The following is an 18,862-nucleotide window of genomic DNA, read 5'->3' as shown; positions in this document are numbered from 1 at the left end:
TCTCGTGTCTTTCTCCCACCATCCTAATTGACAATTAATTAACCTCTCATCATCGATGCGTGAAAGGCGTGACAAACACCGTACTTATACACCGTAATGCCCTGACAAGTCATCAACCCCCTATACAAAATCAAATAAGCGCTATCGAATTACCACAACAAGTTCGTCAAACCCAAAGATTCGCAACACCTCGTAACACCTCAACCGACACGACATCGTGATAGTCGTTCCAGAATGGCTCGTTTCATAGGCTCTTGCACGAGACGAATCGAGGTCAGAGAGACGATGCAAAAAATATTTAAATACATCATGCGAGAAAAAGTGGGCTCGGGGGTTCGAATAATCTTTACTAAAAATACGTGGCTTGCACACTTTATTCTTAATGCGTGAGTGCCACGTGTGCACTCGAGTAAGGGCACTCGGTTATATAGCCTCCATTTAAGGGCCGCCATGATCATCTCCTCGAGGATGGGAGTACGTGCAACAGCCCTCGTTTTCTTGATCGAGACGGGGCTCGTTCCGCGATTTCTCTGGACGCGATTTAGAGGAAGGCGTTCAAATTAATGACACTGGGCCGTGAAGTCTTAAACGATGATGCTCTCTCTCTATATATATATATGTATATAGGGTGGGGCTGATGACGGTAAGAAACTTTCTCTTTCGCTTCAATTTTTAGTCAGACGACTGAACACAGCTGGCCCTTGCAATTAGACCTCGTTTAGGGGCGTTTAGGGGCCCCCTTATCGCCGCCATTACTGTTATTATCGACTTATTACGAGGCTGATGCATCGCCACGCTCGTTCGGGATCGGTGGCTAAATACGTCCCGCGAGGAGACGTGTCTGATGCTGATGTGTCTAATGCTAATGATCATTGATAGGGAGTATGGGATAGGATCGATGGAGGATTAATGGATCTTCGACCGGGTTGGATGAGTTCTTGTTAGTGGGCCTCGAGGCGAGGAAGGTATTTATGTAGCTACGTGATGTGGAGTGGAATGTTTTAATCTTTGCGTCGTGTAATTAATTTATGTAAATATTTTTTGGAGACGCGTTGGTTTTGAGACACGGGAATCTTTTAATTCGAAACTGCTTTTTTTCTTTCTTTCTTTCTTTTTTTTTTTTTTTTTTAAATTTTTTGGAGTTATTAGCATAAATGGAAGAGGATTCTACATAACCTAACTTTTTATTATCGACTCGATCTTAAAAGACAAATCAATTTGGAATTAATAAGGATTTTTGTTTGCTGAAATATGTGAATTTTTTATTGGTTTCAAATAGAAAATATTTGATAATATTTTAAAAGAGTATTAATATTTTATTTAATATATATATATGTATGTGTTGTAATTTGTGAGATATTTGTTACAGTTTTTATAAAAGTAAACTTTTTTGTAATAATATAGATAAATTGGTAAATGTTCGATGATTTTTATAACACACCACCATTTTAGTATATACGATATTTTATGAGAAACAAATTACCCTGTTACATCATGATTATCTGCATAATATACAAGTATAAGTACACGAGGGTCGATGAATTTTTTGTTATTCTTGTTATATTCTTAGCTTCCCTTTTACATTTTTTTGTATTTCTTGTTTTCTCCTTCTCTGCTCTTACTTTTATTTCAGTAATTTATATAGATCGTATAAATAATCAGAATATTTAACAATTTTACTGTAATATTTCTTTTCTTATTATTATCCAAATTTTTTATACAAAATTATATTTCCAATTTTGTGCAATATCTTACAATTTTAAAATTAGAAATAAATCTTCAAAAAAATCATAAAATATTTCTACAAAACCAACATGCAATTAATCAACAATTAATTCGAATTATATATCTCCCCTGTAATTCTATTCTAAAAATATTTCTCCGCTTCAATTAAGTACTTACCAATGAAATATTAATCATTTCCTATCTTCTCCACACTAAATGTGGATTGATCCACACCAAATGTGGCTAATGAACAGATGTCGATAACGTCATCATCGTTAGTCCTTCACCGAACCTCATCGATGCATAGGCGGGCCTTATTATCGTGCATTATGCATTCAGCCCTTCGTAACCGGAGTGCAACAGGTTGCACGATCGAAGGACTGTTACTCAGAAAGATATAATAGGATAGTTAAGGTGTAGTGAAGCAGCGGATCTCAGATCGCGACAATTATAATTATTTATTGAAACTTCCTTAATATGTCACGTTTTGACAGAGGCTATTTAGATATATGTTTGTCTTTTTTTTTTCTTCGATTTAAATTTCAAATAAAATTACAAGATTTTGTAGAATGTTACGAAACTTTAATAACAAAGCGTGAATTAAGGTGGGTTAGAAGTTCATCATTTTTTTGCTCGAGTATCTTCATAATAACGATATTACACACACACACACACATATATATACACATATATATACACAGTATAATATATAATATATCTAGTCGTTAATGCTGATTTATGTTGCCTTCGATTTGATTCAGGCTTCGCGTGACTTTTGCGAGTATTCTGGTAAAAAAAAAAAGCTTAACGATGTCGTGATATACAGCAGCATACTTTTAATCAGAATGTATTTAACCTCTTTTACCTTATCGAATTCTAAAGCACGAAACAGTAAATTCAACAGTTTTGAGTAATAACTCTCAACAGTTGAAATTTATACTTTCTTTTCTACAGTGTTATTTTTTTTTTTTTTAAATTAATTATTATTTCACTTATTAAATTTGTCATTCTCGATGCACATACATACAAAAGTAAAAGAATCGGAACGAACTCTCTTTTACATATAATTACACATTACAACATTCACTTAATCTCAGTTCACGCAATAATTAATATTCACCCAACTTTCGTGTCATTTTATCCATCAATTTAAATCAAACCAAACGTGTAAAACTAATTTAGCCAGAACAGATGAAGCTGATCCTTCACACCTAACCTAACCTATTTTCGTTTCATCATTCGAAACCACATTGATAAACGACACTCTTGCCTCAACAACGCGTTAACAACTCTCACATGATTCTATATATATATATACGAATACGTTTATACGTGTTATTCTCTTTCATTGTCTGGTCTTCCATTGCCCGCGGTTTCGAAAGTTTAAGAAATGATCCTAACGGTCCCATCATGGAGGTAGAATATCACCATCGACGATTACAAAAATGAAAAATCACAGAGACCGACCAAGATGGAGTAATTACAACGAGATTAATCTTTCTTTCACCGTGGCTTCAATACCTCGCCTTCTCAACCAGAGGCAAATGGATCACCGTTACACACGTGCGAGATTCAGATTTCTCAAAAGGAAATCGTTCCCTCTGCTCTTGCCTTTGTCTGGCCTCCTCCCCTCCTCTCGCGAATATTTCATATTTTTCCCTTACTCGTCGAAGTTGGCTTCTGTTCTAATGCAATAAGAGTAAAGATGATAGTAATCGAACAATAGAAATTATCTTTTCTTTAAATCGAAGATTTCATTCTGTTTGGCGATAATATTTTTCAATCTATCATATAAATAATCCAAAGGTTAATATTCCGTTAAAAATTGTTAACTATTTGCTTCGTATTTAAAATTGAAACTCTAATCGATGCGAAATTATATATTCTCCTCTTCGTTGAAGAGGATAAATTTCAAAAGAATCGAAGATCATTCGGGTTCTTGAAAAAAAAGACCAGAACGAACCCTCGCTATTATTCTTAGCCATCATCCGCATATCTCACGCGCTCGACCACCTGTTCCTTCCTCAATCCCCTGAAAAATCGGCAGGAGTGATCTCCTTCGAAGATCGATGCCACTCGTGAGGATCACCTCAACAACAATTTTCTTTCGCGGAAGATCCGCCACGTCCACCGCCAAGAATTTATCCTCTCCGTGACGTTTCAAGACTATGCAAATCCCGGAGAAAACGATCCTCTTCCTCGTTTCTCCTTATTGTTTGACCGTACAAAGAAAAATGCGGCGGGCCAGCCGCGAAGTGGGCGAAACGACAATGCTCTACCTGCCATATTGGCGATCGACAATGGCGAAAGAGAATAAGGGAGATGGTTATATGAAGAGGGTACGGGTGAATAGAACCTGCTGTTTTCCTTTCGCCTCGAAAAAGTCCTCGAGGATGAATGGGATCATTAGTCCGCGGGGAAACTGCGAGGAGTCACTGATCGAGATCCATTATTCTTCGGTATATTTTCGTAGGATCAGTGGATACCCGTCAGAAAAGGGAAGAAGAAGGATCCTCGAGGGCCGCGTCTCGATGTCGCTGACAAATTGTCTTCGCTTCGTCACTGAGACCTTTCAGATATAACTCCCGTTCGATTTTCGATCCTTCTTTCTTCCAAGCCTTGGCTAACTTCCTGAGAGATGATCCGTATGGGTAGCTTCATTAGTCACTGATGAACTGTTCGTTGGATAGTTCATTCCTACCTGGAGACGGTAACGAGATACACGGAGAAAGATTTTGTAGAAAAATTTTTCGGTAATTTGTTAAAAATTAAAAATTTTTCCCGGGTTTCCGTTTCGAAGATTAATTTAATGTTAATGATAAGAATAAGTTTTTTCGAATATATTTCAATAATATTATTCCTCAATGTTTAATCTTGCTTTGCAATTTTCTTATTTGTTAATGAAAATTAATTCCCTGCTGTGAATACAATTTTTGTTGAATTGTAATATGAAATTAAAGTTAGAGTATAATTCTCATTGAAAAGTTATTGTAACTTTACTATAGATAGGAACGAGCGCCGCCCACGTTCGTTTATAGAAACAAAATATACTTCGTTTGTATTTTCTCATTAATCGTATATGCTCGATTCATATTTCTTCTCATTAATTACTCTTAACCAACTCAAATATGTAATAACAATAATCGATATTATCTTATGTCAATTCTTAATTAAATTACAAAAATTACCAAAAATTTTTCTTCGACAGATAGATAGATTAATAGAATAAAGATATATTAATAAAGAATTCTAATTATCATGAAACGTATCAACAAATCTTTGTATATAATATAGACATTACAAAAGATAGATCGAATGGTAGATTTAGATCATCAACGTTGGAAAAAGAGAAAATAAATTTCGTCCATAGAGAGATCGAGTTTCATGCTTTCGATTTTTACGGCTCGTTTAAACGCGCATTATTTCACAATTTTCACAGCTTCGGGTGTCAGGAAAGAAAACGATTCATGGTAGTGGAACAGTGGTACCGCACGGCGTGGCGATTGTCCCAAAAATTAATAGTAGGCGCAACAGTTCATGCACGTGGAAAGGTCAGACCGGTAATAAAGTTGGCGCATGACACGGCCCTCGTTCGACGATTTTTCCGTGCATTGATATATTTTCCGCTCGAACCGATCGATGCAATAAAATGCCGTTTGCCCGGCCACGAAAATTACATAGCGCGATAATTTATTACGCCAGCTCGATAATGTAATTCATATAATTTGCGTAATAAATTATCAAAGCAACTTATACTATTTGCATACACGGTTACTCGAACCAGTCTCTGTGTCAATAACATCTGCGATGCCCATCGAGTGTTTTACGAGGTTGGCCCAACTTTGTGTCCGACACTCGCTTTCACCGATGCGTGCAAACAAGTTTTGACAAAATTATGGCACGATTAACGTGCCACGAACCTCCTATCGTTCCAGGTTTTTATCCTTGGTAAGAGTTCCGATTTCTGTGAGAAACCCGGCCACTATCGCATCCCGCAACAGGTTTCATTCAGCCTCCGTGAATCTTTCTCGCTCGACGAATCGTGTTAAAACGTTTAACGTTTTAAGTAGCTTCGAATTGCGTGTACTCGTATATCATATTAATTGACGTGTTATCGCTTTGATCATAATATGTAACTAGTTCAAGATTTTTCACGCATTTGCTAGTTACTCAGGAATGTTAATTGATATCTATTTTAACTTCATTCGTCGCAATGATTTATGAATTTTAATGGAGTAGAAAAGTTTCTTGGATTGAATCGAAACATTAACGTGTTGTACGTGATATATCTATTTCCGTGGGAAAAAATGTCGATATTAGAGATAAAGATATTAGAGAAAGAGGAAACATTGAGTTATAGTTTCTACGTTTCTACAGAATTCTTCATCTGTTACTTAACTTAAAATTTAAAAAATAAATTTTTGAAATGATTAATAACAAAGAGTTGGAATAAGGAAAAAAAAAAAAAAAAACGAAAGCGTGTTTTTACTTCGTAAAATTGTTCGAGCGAGCACCACACGAGTCATGTCGAGCACGTACGGGTCTGATTTACAGCATTAACTCCGGCTCAAGGGGCTAATTAAGGTGCGTAAACAAACGAAAAGGTGCAAAACACGAAGCCGGGTGCGAAACGACGACGATACACGCATCTCTCGACTCGCGGCATGTACACGCAAACTGATCAGTTGGCCACGAGCTTCTAAACAACCAGTTAGCCAAGAACAATCAGGCTAAGTGGTATGTAGGTTCTAGCTAACTAGTTAACGCAAAACCATCGAGGAATAAAAATAAAAAAAGCTATATATGAAATCTTGGCGAGAGAAGAAACGAAATTGTTATTGTTGAAAGATTATATGGTTAAGTTATCTTGAAAAAATTAGTCTGAATTTAGCAACTGAATCTTTTAACTTAATTCTTTTCTTCTTTTACCGTTCAGGTACAATCATAATCACGAGAATCAGAGACTTATTGTCCCGTTTTGAAAAATAAAAAATTTTCACGTGAAATCGAATTTCTCAAATTTCCAATCTCGTCGGAATTCGTATATTTCAATCGATCCAAATTTCAAGAAAAAAAAAACTTGTACAAAGGACCGAGAACCTACACAATCACAAACCTTAAATCTTCACACTCACGAAGATTCTTCTTCGATTTCACTCCTCCCCATTTCTTTTACCCGAACCAGCCAACCATCATCTCGTGCACACGTGTCCTGGCGATCCACGCTCGGAGTTGCCACGCGAGTTGCACCGCTCGTAATCACGGTTCTAGGGCCAGCGGGCAGCGGACAGGGCTCGTTCGAACTCGGTCGATCCCGCGCCTGTAATTTTCACACCGTTCGACCAGTTGGGCTTGTAAATGTGCGAATGATAGCTCGCTCGTTGAATTCAGCGCAGCGTGATTGGGACGAGGATGGAAGAATGAGAGACGGAAGGATGGAGGGAGGAGCGAGTGTTGGTTGTACTTTGTCTTTCGTCGAACGAGCGTACGCGATTTTCGAGACCCTTCCAGATCCTCTTATGCATATATCGCCCCTCCTGGGGCCCTCTGGCTACTTAGCGGATCGACGCCGCTGCAATTTCGATACCCTTGTTAAGCCGAACCGACTTCCTCCTTTCTCCCCTCCCCTCCCCCCATCCTTGGTCGAGAGGATGGCTGTCATTGGAATCGGCTCGGTGCCGGTGGTGGAGATTCGTGGTTTCGCGGCCTGGTAAATGCACGGTCCCAGCATAAAATCACTTTGGCCCGTGCAATCTCGCCTAATATACGATCCTCGCCAGGGTGTACTTCCGTCGGATATCGCCCTCTTTTCAACCGGTGGAATCGATAGTTGATGAGCGTATTACGGCTCTACTACGGTAATATTACCCAGGATTGATTCGAATGCTCGCTGTAAATCGATCGTGGCCTCATCTTGGAGTGTAGACGCCGCGCAGGGGCGATCATCGGCGTCCTAATCACGGCTAATTGATCAATTTTAATATCGGCTTGGCCATGCGTGTCGCTCGCTTCAATTACGCTATTCCTCGATCATTCCTCGATCACTGAATGATCCATTGAACACGGCCGCATGCTTCTGTGGCCCACCGTTCTGCGCCCGATTAAAGGGTAGGCCACTCGAATTCGAGATGAAAAATAGCTGATTAGGGATGTTTGGCGCGTTTCGTTGGTCGCGTGTACGGTCTGCGTAGAATATTTGGCGATTAACGGAGATTCGAGGATAAATAAGAAAGTGGTAAATTGAAGGGTTTCTGGGTTTTGCTGTTGAGCCTCGGCTTGTCTAATCTTTGCTAGGAGCGTGGCGAATTGGAAATTGTGATTGACAGTGATTGGCCGCGGTTGTTAGAGGATATGATCTTGTCTTGGAAACGAATGGAATCTTATCCGCGAAGGAATAAGGTTTTGTTTCTCGAGAACTTTCTTCGAGAACCGATTGTGAAAATAATGGAATTTTGTTGCGATAATGATGGAAAATTTTAATATAGCTTACTATTAAGAAGATAAGAGGAAATAAGGGAACGGTTAATAGACAAATTTTTATGATCATAATCAAAATGAAAGTCGGAGATTTATCTCGCTCTGACTGAACGTTATTATTAAGACGTGGATTTTGAAATCTAAATTTGTAAATCTAGATCAACATCTCGAAGTAGCAAGTTTATAAATGAACTTGAGGAAGATTACAACAATTTCTTCATTCCTTAACAAGACCAATTACGCAATCAATCTTTGATCCCCCCTACTTAATAAGTTAAACACGAGTCAGGCTTGGTATTTCGTATAATAAGAGTTCATCAATAAAATGAAAAGTTTGACGATGAATGTGATTCCCTATGCGAATGCGCATAAAAATACGAATTTTAATGTTCCAAATGGCAACCTCAAAATTGGGCAGCAGGACGGGCAGGTGGAGCTGAATGGGCGAACGTAATTTTGATACCCTCGTTACTAAACATTTCCGAGGTATTCATCACCTGCACTCGAACCGATGGAACCAGACAGTCGGAATTCTCGTAATAAATGGCTCCGAGGTTGGAATTATTTTGGACCTTTAATTTTCTCAACTCTATTACCTTAGGTGTCCGTCTCCTCGTGTCGTTATGCACCCTGCCACGAACTGATTATCACCTAATGACACCGTATCGCGACAAACCGAGGCGAATCGTCTTCTAGACCGCTTTATCCGTCCGGAAATTCCTTGTTATACCAAATATAAAGACATCTTGTTGTCTGTAGATGAAATTAAAAAGATAATAATGATAATAATCGATCAGGATTCTTCAAATACTTTTCATTTTACTTCTCACATTTATGCGTATCTTCTTCTATTCTTCTTTCTCTTTCTCTCGTACTACACAGAAATTCCATAATTATCATTCTCTCGATTTTTACCTACCATCTTAACCCTTCCACAAAAGAAGCAATCAACAATTATCTGCCAAAAATTTGTTGAAACCGTTGCCACGTTCCGTGCAAAACGTTCCTCTCGAACCGTTTGAAGCGGCCGACCGCAAAAACGAAGATCGACTCGCGTCATTTTTCTCTAGACCAGACAAGATACTAATAAAACTGGAACAAAAACCGCCTTCGAGGCTGTTTCATGCGAGCCCATTAACAGTCTGCGAAGGAAGTCGTAAGGCCCCGGACTTTCTCGACTATCAGCATTTTTCCTGCCCTCTTTCCTACGCTTTTTTTTACCGCCTCCTGCATCCTTTCATCACCGCTGCTCACGCGCGCGCGCACCTTCGCGGGAACGCCAGCTATCCCGGGACAAGGCTTTATAACCCGACGACTGTCCGCCTCGGTGATTTAGGGCTGCCGAGCACGAGAATTTGCGGGAAACAACGAGGTGTAAAGAATACCGGCTCTGCCCCTATACGAATCTCGCCTATATTCCTCGTCTGGACACGCCGCTTTTCGACCGGCCAACTCGGGCGTAAACCGAGAAACTGCCTCCCATAACCGTGACCGACTAACAGCGTTAGTTGTTATCCTCTCTGCCCGCTTTGCTTTCTTTGAATATTTCGAATTCTCCACCGTTGAATTCAAGACAGAAATGCGACAGTTGAATCGAAGAAAGCGAGATTAGAAATTAAGCACGTTATTAATTGGAAATTTAATTTCTTATTACGAACGCGTGAAATTGTATTTAAGTTAGAAAGGAAACTTTGAACCTAAATCAATCTCGAAAAACGATTAAAATCTTTAAATAGATGTTCAAATTCGAAACAACATCAATTATAAATCCATATTCTGAGGTAAAATGAACTTCAAACTTGTTCAAACTTTCTCAAACCTTTTCAAACTTTCTCAAATTTCTTCAAATTTCTTCTTGAAATTCTTCCAATTCCTCAATCGAGTCTTTTCTTTATTCTATATCCGTGAAACGTGAGGCAAACTTATCCAATTGCTTCTTTCAATTCCTCGTACAATTTAACTTACCGATCTAATCTTATGGAACTTTTTGTTTCTTCGGTTTGAACGTAACGATTCCATTGCGTAATCCCAAACGGAATCGATTCGGAACAAACAAAAGAGGCAACAAAAGGATGATAATGTAGCCTCGTAACGAAAGGTAGAGGGACGATTATTTCTGTAGGAATGGTCGTAGTCGCGTGGCCCGCGTCAATCACCACGACCTGTCAAGATCTAAGCTCGTATTATAATAAAGAGAGCTCCGGGCCATGAGTTGCTCCCTTTTTTCGAGGGAAACGATTAAGGTTGTCCATTGTACGGTTGTGGTCGCGTGCGATAGTCACGCCACGTTACGTGCAGGGAACGATGCTTTGGATCCCTGGGTAATTTTCTAAATCGATCTAACAGCTGCGACCCAACGCAAATCTCATCGGTGTCTCCTTCGAATTCGAAAAATATATTTCCGTAATAATTGTCCTCTCCCGTCGAACCTCGCGTGCCTCTATGTCGTCTATTGGACACGTTCGAGTGTCTAGAAGGGATTTGTAGAGCCTAGAAGGGCGCGATAATGCGAACAACTCTTCAAATTCCTTGACACAATAATGCCCCTCTTGGGATGATTAGATGGGATCGAGAAGAAAGACGTTTTGTGCAAGGAAATGACATGGCAATTTGAAATAATTTGCTTTCTACAGAGACAATTTGAACTTCGTTTCTTGTTGCTCGTGTGCCACGATCGTTGCAAACGATTCTTGCTTGCAAACAATATGTGTTATTTTCGTCTTGACTTTCATTATTAGAACCATTTTTTTTCAAGACTATAAATCAAATGAATTTTATTACACAAATTACTTGTGCGTACACAAATTACTTGGCGTAGCCAAAAAAAAAAAAAAAAAGAAAGAATCGGAAATGTAAAAAAGGGATCGTCATCGTGGAATTTCGTCAATTACACGGAACACGGTTCGTTATCAAAGAACTCGCAGCCGGCTAATGGGAAGTTTACAACCTGTCGCCACCGGTGAGCGTACGAATCGCGATTTCGAAAGGCGTAAACAGCTGGTCCTGGTCTCGTTAACAAGAAATTCGTGCGAGGGAATGCGTCGCGTTCGATACGAGTTGACAAACCGCGCTAGACGATCGGACTTCGGAGAAGAAGAAGAAGAAAAAAAAAAAAAAGCCCGGTCGAGAGGCAAAAAGAAGAAATTACAAAAGAAAGGAAGAAAAAAAGGAATCAGTGTAGTGCCGTCGTCGGAATCCCATTCCTTTCTCGTTCTTGTCGATTCGTATCGTTGACAGATTTAGGTAAGAGAGCTAACTGTCTGTTCGATTTAATTGGGACGCGGAAATTTCACGAGCGGTGCCAAAGCGAAGCGGAATTCATTTCGAACGGTCTAATGAATTCGAAGTGCGCCATTACGGTTGAAAGAAAGCGTAAAATGAACAGGATTCTGGTCCTGAATTTCGTCCAATTTCGAGCGGGACATCATCGATGGTGGATCTTTTTGATTTTAAAAATATCGGCCAATAAACGACCTTCGATGTCTTATTTTACGTTTGAGAGTGGAGTAAAACGAATAATTTTGGGAAGGGAAAGCGAAAGAAACTTTTTTTTGGGGGGGAAGAGAAATAGGACGTTTTACGAGCGGAGACGAGTTCTTTTCGTTCTTGTTCCCTGATAAAAATGTCGTCGACGTATCTGGCTAAGGGCTTGTAAAGGATATAGATATCGACGTGAATTAATATCGTTTTTTGCATGCATTCTTCGAATTTTTTTTTTTAAAAATACACTTTATTATAGCGTATGATATTTCGAATAAATTATTATGTTTAATTTTGAAGAGTTAAAAAAGATGAGCAAAGGTGATTACAAGATATTAATTGAGTTACGTAATTATAACTCGAATGAGTGGATGTAAAAGTATCAAATTTTTAGTGTTTACTTTAAGTATCAAGTATCAAGTTTCAAATACAAGTGTCAATTTATCAGATTTCAAATTCAATTATCAAGTATTAAATTTCTTAATATTTACATTTATTCATTTTTGCGTGTCACGTTTATGAGATCATATCGTGCAGGTTGTATAGTATATATATATACGCAATATTTGCAATATTATTAACATCGTATTCGATAAATTTTATTGTAATGTTTCTCCAACACGCGTGATTGAATTTTCGATTCAAAAGAACGAAACGCAGTTTCTTTTTATACGTTTCGATAAATATACAAGGCACGATAAGACAAATAATGGACAAATCAAAGAATCACGTCTGGAATGGAGGGTTGAAGAAAGGCTCCATCGACACCTGCGCCCTATCTTTAATTCATCGAGGCTGGTTCGCGAAATATGATGCACGTGGCGCACGTCAAATCGATAGAAATCGATTGTACAGTTGAAATGAGTTTTTTGTATCGATACTGATCGGTATTCGACCGAAGAAAAGATTTCGTTCAGAATATTCGTTGTTTATTTAACGCGAGCCACGTCAGCAATAATATAGTTGCGTTACAAATTGATCGAGATCGAATCTTAGATGACGATATATCAATATTGAATTTGTAATACGTTTCTCGTAAGACACATAAGATTAAGATATTCCATGAATATTAATCGCGTATATTCATTTCTCTAGATATAAATTTTAATATTTCTTTTCCAAACTTTTATCAAAAACTTATATTAATTCGTCTCTTAATTACATACTAACTTAATTATACAATGACTAGTCATTGACCAATCGTTTACAATATCTCTTTATTTACTTTAATTATTGTTTAAAAAATAATTACTCCATTCTTCCATCGAACAATCAAAATTATTCTCAAAACTGCTTATTATTCTCAACGTTCTTTTATCTCGCCTATCTTATAGCTATCTCTATATACCTTCTCTTCATTCCATCTCTCCCGCTTTAAAAAGATCTCTCCTCCAATCGCGAGACGAACGTCCCCCAAACATCCAGCTTCTACCGTTTCCCCGAAATCTCGAGTGTAACCAGTTTCTGGATCACTTCTATTAGTCTGCTTAGCACGTAAACACGTCGAACGATCTCGTTTAGAGTCAACGGTGCTCCATCTTAGAGACTCTCTCGAAATAGCTTGGAAACCATCTCGTCTCGCGCCATCCAAAGATTGTCGGCAATTAGGCCGTTTCTCGGGAACGTAATTAACGCCGGCGGCGTTAATGAGGGCGCGGAGGTGTCGAGGCGGCCGGCTGTTCGCCTCGTTTCGAGAACAGAGAGATTCACATGATTCGAGCTCAACCCGAATCGAGAACAACCGCAAAGATCGGTAAGGACACGTGGATCCGGCACACCCACGCTTGGCGACCGGTCGCCAATAATTGGCTTCTGGATGTATCGTGTCATCGAGAATTTATTCCAGCTTGTCGTCGATGTATAAACCTCGATCTCACAGCGATTGGATGGATGACGGGATTCATCCGGAACATTGTGCGAAACGTTAACTTAAAATAGATAACGAGACTCCGATATTTATTACAACTTCATAAATTTTCTCATTGAATTTTCTCTATTAATAATTCTTTAACTTTCTGAAAACAATCTTTTTATTATTATAATTATTACGATTTCGAAACGATAGAGCTAAATCATTGTACTTCATAAATTTGTTCTTCCCACCTCTTAATAATTTTCTAAATGCTAACTTTTTCAAAACAATATTTTCACTCGTGATCTCTATTAATAGAGAGAAGATATCGATGTCTAACTTAATCTAATTTAATGATCAATTTTCCTAATCCCATACTCTCACATTTTCCAACCAAAATCACAAAAGTAAAATCAATTCAAGTGACAAAGAAAGAAAAATAAAAAAGGAAAAATAAGGATTTAAAAAAGAATCCAAACGTTTAAAATCGAATGTATGGCCGTCGAGCTCGAAGACATTTAAATTTCATCGCGCAAGAATCGATCGATGGTATCTACACACTCCAACTGTACCTTGTTGCCGTTTTTTTCCCTCCCCTCTCCCCAATGCCATCCAACTAGGACAGCTTGACGTGGAATCGTTGAAAAACTCGCATAAAGCCGCGCGTATACGGCGATTCATTTTACGGGCACGAGGGGCGTGCTGCCACCAAAGAAATTCGCAAGCTCATGCATATACAGGGGGAGGCAAGGGGATGGACCGTTTCAATGGTATCAATAGCCGATCGAAAAACTGGTACAATCTTGCACGCCGCGTTCCCTGCGAGCCTCGACCCATTCCTCCTTACCTTTGCCTCCATTCTATGTACCCGTTGGTTTGTCGGCAATCACTGCCAGGAACTCGATGCCTCACCTGGGCCTTTTTGCACGAGTCATTGTACTTGCGCGAGCGTGCCCGAAATATTAATCCCGGTCTCGTGCATGAACCGACTCGGCCACCTGTACCACAAAGAGGGCTACGGCTGAACCCGATGGAACACGAAGATTTGAACGAGGGGCGAGTTGCCAATTGGTTTAGACACGAGCTCCTATCGTGCGGACTCATCTGGCAAAGGGTTGAAGGGATTTGTCGGCGTTTTGGTAACCGATGACAGTCGAGAGCAGTTTTTTTTTTTTCTTTTAGACTAGTTAGTGAATGATTCAGTTGCCGGATGGACGTTTTTTTTTTTTTCTTTGAGCAGTTGATGTGGTTTGATATGGTTTGTGGAAGTAGATTGTAAAATAAGTTGAAGACAGGTTAAATTCGTGTGTTGGAGAGTGTTTGGAGATTGGTATTGAGAATCTCAGAAACCAGAAAAGAGGAAGAAGAAATTGAAAAGAAATTGAATTGAATACTATTAATTGTTATTAATAATGCATTTATATTAATCCGAATCTCAGAGACTACAAAAAGGATTTGTCGGTTTTGATAACTGATGACAGTCGAGAGCAGTTTTTTTTTTTTTCTTTTAGACTAGTTAGTGAATGATTCAGTTGCCGGATGGACGTTTTTTTTTTTTCTTTGAGCAGTTGATGTGGTTTGATATGGTTTGTGGAAGTAGATTGTAAAATAAGTTGAAGACAGATTAAATTTGTGTGTTGGAGAGTGTTTGGAGATTGGTGTTGAGAATCTCAGAAACCAGAAAAAAGAAAGAGAAGAAGAAAAAGAAATTGAAAAGAAATTAAATTGAATATTATTAGTAATTGTTATTAGTAATACATTTATATTAATCCGAATCTCAGAGACCATAAAAAGGATTGAAGAGATTTGTCGGCGTTTTGGTAACCAATGACAGTCGAGAGGAATTTTTTTTTTTTCTTTTAAGCTAGTTAGTGAATGATTCAGTTGCTGGATGGACGTGTATTTTTTTTGAGGAGTTGATGTGGTTTGATGTTGTTTGTGGAATTAGATTGTAAAATAAGTTGAAGACAGGTTAAATTTGTGTGTTGGAGAATGTTTGAAAATTGAGAATCTCAGCAACCTCAGAAAAGAGGTTGAAAAAAGAAATGAAATACCACTAACTGTTATTAATAATATATTTACATTAATCCGAATCTCAGAGGCCACAAAAAGAATTGAAGGGATTTGTCGGCATTTTGAGAAGCTTTTTTAGGCTGGTTGGTTGAGTGATTCGGTGGATGGATGAATTTTTTCGGAGATGGTTCATGTAACATGGTGTTTGTCGATGGTTTGATAAAAAAGGTTAAGTTAAATTCGCGTGTTTGATCGATCTTGAGAATCTCAGAAACCAGAAAAGGAGTTGAAAGAAGAAATCGAATAAACGACGCCACGTATTCGGGAAGTGGATTTTTATCAAGAATCTTCGAACGAGATCGGAATGCCTCGAAATTAGTAAGTGAACGCGAGTGTCGCTGTAGGTAACACGAAAAAGCTATTCGAGATATTGAAACTGGGTGGGGGAGACACGTCCGTGGACGAGAGATTATCGTTCTTAATGCAAAACCCCTTCGGACGCCGACAAAAAGCGGCGATAGAATTTATCGTAGCCGAAAATACGTGATATTCGTCCCTTCCTAGAGAGAGGTACACGCTTAGAAATGGCCGCCTTAAATTGTCGGGACAGAATGTACGGGCCCTACGTGGCCGGAGTCCTCGGACGGGATCAAAAGACGCCTGGAGGATACTAGAGAAAGGAGTGGCTGAACTGGATCCCTAGGTAAGATAAGAGGAGCCACTACCGTGCTACCATACAGCATAGAGATAGGATAGCGTTCAGGAGAAACTCATTACCCTCTAATAGTTCCTCGTACCGTAAAGGTTCCGCGGAAGGGCTATCCAGAATTTCAATTTGAGAGAGCACGACCGACCGAGAGATCCGGGGCCGAACTGGCCACGCTTTGCATAATAAATAACCACGGTTTCGAAGATCCTGGGATTTCGGGAACGTGGCCTAGGTTAGATTGTTGGGAGGGGATATTTTATCCAGGGAAGGAGGAGGCATTGAGAGCGCTTCTTATTTTTATTTTGAGATCATTTTAATGGATTCGATGGAAATTTTTTTTTTGAGGGGTGAAGAAAGGGTGGATAGTGGTAGAGTTTGATGAAATGATTAGTGGTAGAAGGAAGATGATTAAAGTAAGATAGTGTTTGGAGATTATGGACAAATTGGTGAGATTGTTAAGATTAAAAATGATTTTGTTTTTTATTATTATTATTAATTAACTTTGGATTAACGTTGAAAGTCTAAACGCTTTCTATCGTATTAATTTATAAGAAAATTAAGTGTACGAAATTTTCACGAACTCGAATGACTTTTTTTCTAATTTTCATTTTGTTTTTTTTTTTTTTTGCATTCAATGTAGATATAAAGAGATAAAAACAAAGTACTTTTAACGAGAAGATTGTCTTAGGAAGATTTGAATACAGAAATACATATCAAAAGAGAATTGTGAATTTCAATAATTACGAAACTCATTAATATAAAATGTTATGTGCGTATGTAAATTGCGTTTAAAGATTTCTCGTTTAACGAGATGTTCGACTACTATATGGTCGAATCAGCTTTTAAGTTCATGCGAGAGATAGTATCTTCTAGAATGTACTTGCTTATAAATTGAGATAGAATTATTAAATTTATGTTAGTATAAAGAAAACAAAGATCATTAAAGAAAATCGTGTTTCGTTTATTTTTAAAGAAAACATAAATTGATTTCTTTTTAAAGTATTCTCTGATTAAAACAATTTAATCAGAGAATACGTTCATTGCAAAAAATGGAAAATTGTAAAAAATAAACGACTATTAGTAATAGTAGAAACTATATAAGTTGTAGATCAACAATTTTATTATAAAACGTACGCTTTTAAAATCCAGACTTTGTAAATCCATAAAATCCATACTTTACAGAATCTTCTCTCAAAGCATTCCTACAAGTATTTCAAAAAAATCCAACTTTCTGTCTCAATAAATTTCCCGCATCTTCTTCTCAGCATTCCAAGACACAACTTCCACGATTTTTTCCCTTCAACATATTCCAAACTTCACATCGGTCGTTACGCCCTCTGGCGCATCGTTCAACCGCCATTTTACTATCGAACGTAGAGGTTAGGAAAGCGTGGAGTGTCGGAAAATTAATTTCCTTATCGCGAACATCTAAACGACAAAGACGCGCCATCTCTGGAATAGAAAAGGAGGGAATGACCACTCGAGAAAACAAGATACCGAGAGACGTTAGAATGGCCTCAACTTTTCGGCAGTGGCACGGGCAACAAGCGGTATTTTAACGATCTAACGACACGTCCGTCCGGTTGACATTTTCGAATCCATTCCACGAGGCCTCGTGGTCGCTCTTCTGAATAGATAGGACCCCGAGTAGCTCCCTTAATTGGGCCCCATGTTGGCTCGCTATCGCCAGTAGCGGACGGTAGTTGAGCTACCTCTTCCTCTTCCCCTCCTTTTCCACTCGATCTTTACTCGATCTTCGTTCGTTTTCGGCCGAAACACTATGCCGCATCCTTGTTCAACCCTTCGCGGAACTCGTAGGCTTCGTGTCTTTTATCTCGTCGTTGATGCACGTTGTGCGCGGGTGCGTCTGATTCTTGGTGGATAAAACGGAGTCAGTCAGTTGTGAACGTGGTCAACTAGGATGGCTACGTAAGTTTGGTAGGTGGAATAGAGGATCGAAGGTTTGTCGAGAGAAGATCCGAGGATTGAGTACAAGAGTGGTGATCAGACCACTCAGATTTTGTGTTTTATGGAAAATTTGAATTTGAGAGAATTTATTTACGCGTTTGTTGCGAATACACGTCACGCTATGTTGGCGGATTAGACGTGTGCTGATGACAGGTGGCCAGATTGGTGAAACTCCGGGGAAGATCGAATGACCTCGAGTGTATACCAGTAGCGTGGAACTCGATACAGGGTCGAAAGTAGCTCGTCCAAGTTAATTTGGTATACGACGAGGAATTCTATACAAAATGACAAGGACCTTCCGTAGAGCAACTCTTCTTGTGCGAACACCAGCTGACACACCCGGCTCAATTTACGTCGGCATCAAAGATAAACTTATCATCCGTTTCGCGTTAATTCGTTTTGACGTTTGAACAGGAAAAGCTTTTCGAAAGTATCGGATGATATGGAAATTTCCATTAAAAGATTTCTTGTCGAGTGTCAATTCCTTGATGACGAAGAGATTGTAGAAATTATAGGTTAATGGAATTTTAACCAGATAACCAGAAACTCAAAATTTTTCTATTATTCATATCTTCCATTAGTCGTACAAAATATTCTATAAAGCAAAACTTTCTATTCGTATCCATAATATTCAATTT

The 18,862-nt window shown here is 38.7% G+C and overlaps 1 pseudogene; it reads right to left on the bottom strand.

Moving 5' to 3' along the window:
* Positions 1-6,856: 6,856 nt before the first annotated feature.
* LOC122712109 overlaps positions 6,857-18,862 on the bottom strand; it is a 57,982-nt pseudogene continuing 45,976 nt past the window's right edge.

This window comes from Apis laboriosa, unplaced genomic scaffold, assembly GCF_014066325.1.
Source record: "Apis laboriosa isolate Shangri-la unplaced genomic scaffold, ASM1406632v1 scaffold19_cov150, whole genome shotgun sequence".
Classification (NCBI taxonomy): Eukaryota; Metazoa; Arthropoda; class Insecta; order Hymenoptera; family Apidae; genus Apis; species Apis laboriosa.
This window is presented reverse-complemented; position numbering and strand designations above follow the sequence as displayed.